The sequence below is a fragment of the Montipora capricornis genome, chromosome 1 (genome assembly GCF_036669925.1).
Source record: "Montipora capricornis isolate CH-2021 chromosome 1, ASM3666992v2, whole genome shotgun sequence".
In the NCBI taxonomy this organism is placed as follows: Eukaryota; Metazoa; Cnidaria; class Anthozoa; order Scleractinia; family Acroporidae; genus Montipora; species Montipora capricornis.
This window is the reverse complement of record NC_090883.1, coordinates 1,292,319-1,297,318: the sequence shown is the minus strand read 5'-3', so window position 1 is coordinate 1,297,318 and position 5,000 is coordinate 1,292,319. Positions and strand designations below refer to the sequence as shown.

The 5,000-nt window shown below is 37.2% G+C and overlaps 2 protein-coding genes across 2 annotated transcripts in view; one reads left to right on the top strand and one right to left on the bottom strand.

The window, feature by feature from the left end:
* LOC138044349 (fibrinogen alpha chain-like) overlaps positions 1-5,000 on the bottom strand; it is a 217,976-nt gene that overhangs the window by 65,158 nt on the left and 147,818 nt on the right. The window lies entirely within an intron of this gene.
* LOC138048595 (uncharacterized) overlaps positions 1-5,000 on the top strand; it is a 31,001-nt gene that overhangs the window by 16,586 nt on the left and 9,415 nt on the right. The window lies entirely within an intron of this gene.

Here is a 5,000-nt window from a genome sequence, read left to right as displayed (position 1 = left end):
CACCGCCGCGGCATGAAAACTTACAGATTACGGAGGTTTTGTTTAAGGATTCACTATAATTTTAAGTGTTTTAGTTCGGATAACGAGCGGGTTATTAGCCATCTAAACTTGATAAATTATTGGCTGGCAAAAGTGCTAAATGATCCCACACATTTTTCATAAAATTTTGGAGCATCATTGCTCAGAGAATATCTTACGGTATACAGTGTATATATCAGAGATAACTGCGGTTACTCCACCATAATGCAATGCACTTTCAATGTTCAGTGTTTTATTCTTGGCCCACTGAATAGAGCGGTTTTCAATCGAGTGTCGAAAGTAATTAGCGAATTGCTTTGGTTTTGCATTACTTCACTCAGTGACTGGTTCAGTGTTCTCGCGCCACTTTTTCAACCAATCAGAAGTTAAACCAAAACTAATCGTGGCTTGCGCGTGCACATTTTCCCGCGCTTTGTGTCGGCTACGTGTAATTCCTTCGAGTTTTGATTGGTTTACTGGATTGCCTCCGTCCTTTTTGATTGGCCAAAGTAATTACTTTGGTTTTGGTTTTACTCTCATGAGGCAAAAAAGATGGAAGCAAACTACGATCCCTGGTAGAAGCTTACAGGGTCGTAGCAAGAAAAAAAATATAACTGAGGCAATGTCCATGGTTACGTTTTCTTCGTAGGTATTTCAGGTGTTTATGATAAGTACATTTTAAAGACAACACTGGAATCACGCATTATTTTAAAAAATTCACGAAAAAATGAATTAGGCAAGTGCCTCGGTTTGCCTCCGAGTACTGTCTACGGCCCTGGCTTATTATTAGTGCTAGCTGGGACAATGAAAGAGGTACACTCAAGGTTCACTCGTGCACTCTGCTTGGGATGGGATGTCCGGAGGTTTGATAATCTCGTAATTATCATCATGTGCTTATACTGAAAAGCTGGTCGGTGACTTCACTTCAAAAATCGACGAATCATCGATGATCTAGCGAACTTTCCCGAATGATTTCTGCGGGAATACAAAATAAAAAATAAAGTAGGGGAGATCTATGCATAATTTGTGGGCGTTTTTAATAAAACAATTATCCCACTCCTGCTTGTTAACGTTGGCTAAGATTGTTATCTCATATCCAACGTACGCTCATGGAATAATTGTTAATTATTATGCAAATTCTGCGAAAAGAAATTGTATTGTACAGAGCGTTTTCACATGACGTCACGGCAGCCATGTTGGTGTTCTAAACTAATCCTCTGGGATTTGAACTCTATTTTTATCCAAATACTTTCTTTTGTTTCAGTAATTCACTATATCTGCTGGTCACGTGAGTGAAAACGCTCCGTTGCCATCCAGCATAACCGCCTTGTCACTTGGGTGAAAACCACTGAATTTCTAAAATTATAAGAAAAAGCACGTTCTAAAGATCTACCAAATTAATTATTTTTCAGTTTAAACTACTTCATAGGCGTTTAGCGGCAAATGATTTTCTAAAAAAAATAGGCATTAGAGAAAACGATATTTGTACCTTTTGTAGAACTGAAAAGGAGTCTCTTTTTCATTTATTTTGGTCGTGTAGCGAAATGTCTTGTTTTTGGCGGGGCTTTACAAAATGATTGGCCGAAAATCAAATAAAACTACAATCCAATATTTTCACTCCAGATATAATAATTGGCCTGAGATCGGGCACCCTATCTAACATAAAGCAATACTTTTACTTCCAGATATTACATATGGTCCTGCAAAACAAAGGAAGTACTGCCAAAAATAGAAAGATTTCCTAGTTTTCTATCTTCTTTAGAACCTTTTAAATCTTAAACCTCAACAAAATAAATAAATTAAATTAAATTAAAACATGTTATTGCCAACGAGGCGGCCGACCCCAGAGGGTCGGCCGTCGAGTTGGCAAATCATAGAGCCGTACGTGAGTACAGAAGAAAAATCTCATCTCAGCGTAAGGGACCCTTTTTTGACCCTATTTGGGTGTAAGTAATACTCCATATTTGGGTAGTGACGTCACGTTTTTACATGTGTCGCTTCCACCGTGTGGTTTGTGTGTTGTTTCAGCGGACGATTCAGCTAGTGAGATTGGAGGCGTTTGTAGTTGCCTTACGTCAGGGGCACCCAACGAGAATATAGTTGAAAACCACTTAGACATAGCATTGTTAAACGTATTTTAGTATTTAAACGGTAGATATAGGCATATTTTTATCCCCTAAGAATTTTTCATCTGTTCGGATTTCCTAGCTGAAAGTCTAGTGATCCGAAAATTATAGGGATCAAAGCTTACCTTTTCGAAAATTTCAGCCAGAAAAAAGTCTCCCGAAAATTCTAGGTGAGCTTTTTAGAGTAAAAATCCTTTAAAAGTGGGCAATTATACTATGTTTTAGATGTTCGAAAATCCTAGGACAGGCAGGCAAGCAAGAAATTTTAGAACAAATGTTTCGAAAATTCTAGATCTCAAATCGTCTTCCGAACAGATATTTTCCGTGCCCTTATTACGTGTTTGTAAATTGAATTGTAAGCAGCGGCTGATCAAGGAATAGGGTTATACCTACAAATTTCGGACAGAACGAGCGTGTTCGCTTGTCGATTCGAACCAGCGTGTTCGTTTGCGAACCAGCGTGTTCAATTGTCAATTTCGAACCAGCGTGTTCGCTTGTCAGTTTTAAACCAGTGCTTTCTTTCGTCGATTGCCACGTTTTTAAAGACTTCAGATCAAAGAATTGAACAAATTACTATAACCAAGAGATTATCAAGGTAAGAGAAGTAATCCCTCATACTGGCCCTATTCCCATCGTAATCCCTCTTAGGTTATTTTTAGATGATATCAATTTTCCCGCGGATAATGTTACCGCGCGCGTTACGTGGAAGTTTCATGTACGAGGGAAAGTGCAACAAATTCTGTACGATGCCACTCTCCGTTTTCAAAATTGAGTTTCATGGCCTGATAAAATTCATTGTCTGCAAGATACAGGTTTCAAACATACATCCTTGGAATTGCTTAACTGCCTAGTTTGCAGTGATACCAATTTGAAGAATTTCCAATCTATCAAACCGTGTTAAATAATTTTGACATATGCAGATATGTTTACCTTGGTTGCATTGCGTTACTTGTCCATTTTAGTGCGCACTTTCTCATCGTCTACAAAATTCTGTCGCTTACAAAACTCGTCCTTGTCAAGATACAGTTTGCAATCATATATCATGGAAATCGGTTAACTGTATAATTCACTCTGATACCAATTTTACGATTGTCTAGTGTAGGAAACCCTGTTAAATAATTTTGTAAAAGGGAGCTATATTTTACGCGTGCGTCGCAAATTGACTTCAATCCGATCTTACGTTTTTAAAATTTTTTATCGTGCGGTCAATTAAAATTTTCCTGTCATGTGTGGTACTGTTTGAAAGCGTTAGCTGTCTAATTTATGAATATCATAGAATTAAGTCACCATAGTTTAAGTCCGCTAAGAAAATCGAGAACGCGTTGACCAAGTCAGGAATATGTTACTTGGTGACTGTAGTCCGCGATATTTCATTGTGTACAAAATTCTGTCGCCTATAAAACTCGTTACTTTCAAGATACAAGATGCAAAGATATATCATTTAAATCGCTTAACTGTGTTGTTTACAGTGACACCAATTTCAACACTGTCCAATGTACGAAACCGAGTTTAATAATTTTGGAAGATGCACTCGATCCTTTCAAGATACAGGTTTCAAACATCTATAACTGAAATCGCTTAATTGTCTAGTTTTCAATGATACCACATTCAAGGTTGTGCCATATACGAAACCGTGTTAAATCTCTTTTTAAGGAGACAGCTATATTTAACATACGTGCTTTGCAAATTCACTTGAATCCGATAACACGGGTTCAAAAATTTTTATCGGACGCTTGATTCAAGTTTTCCTTTCATGTTTGGTACTGTTGTAGAGCTCTATCTGCCTACTCTATCACCGTATCAGAATTAAGTCAACATCTTTTAATCCCGCAACGGAAACCGAGAATGCGTTTATTAAAGTCAGAGAGATCGTACTTATCGACTATAGTCTTCCATTTGCCATTCTGTACAAAATCCTGTCGGTTACATAACTTGTTCCTTCCAAGATACAGGTTTCAAAACATAAGTCATTGTAATCGCTTAACTCTGTAGTCAACAAGTCACGTTCGTCCACAAAATGTTTATACGCGTTTGTCTCAACATCCTCCGCCATTTTTGTTTGATGGTAAATCGCGAACGACGCGAATCATTGCGTGGGAATTCGCTCAGCTGTCAACATTGGTAAAAATGAGGACATGTGATTGGCTATCAGTTAACCCTCGTGGGAATACCGGATCTCGCAGGAGATCTAAAAATAACGTAAGATGGATTACGATGGGAATAGGGCCAGTATGAGGGATTACTTCTCTTACCTCATAATCTCCTGTAAATTTTTGTATACTACTTCCCCACCGACGCAGCACCACAGTTTCTTTAGAAACTACCCCTTCCCTCAACATTTACACACTTTGAAATTATGGAATTCCTCAAATTATGCCTTCAAGACTAAGACTCTTATCAGAGTTACTTCACACTCTTCCTTTCCTACTTTCATTTATAGTAAAATAATTTTACCTCTGTGTCAAACTTTCACACATTCCAGAGACATGAAACAATTTTGCCTCGTTGGCACTTGGCGCAAGGCACAACTAGTATATACTGTAAACGAATTAAAAGGAAGCCATGCATGCACGGAATAGATTAATAATTTAGCTGAGAAATCGTAGTAATGACTTTTTTTGTTTTTTGTTTATAGCTTACTGAATACATGTTTGTTATGTAATGTATTGTATTATTGTATTCCGGTGTAAGTAAATGTTGCTATTTAAGAAATAATTAAAAAGAAAAAAAAGTTTTAAAAGTAATCATATTGTTTTGTAGAGTAAGTATTGAAATTGTATTATTGTAAGTAGCACCTGTAATTGTAAGTGCATTGCATTGTAAGTAGTGCGTAAGCAATTCAATTGTTAAATAGTT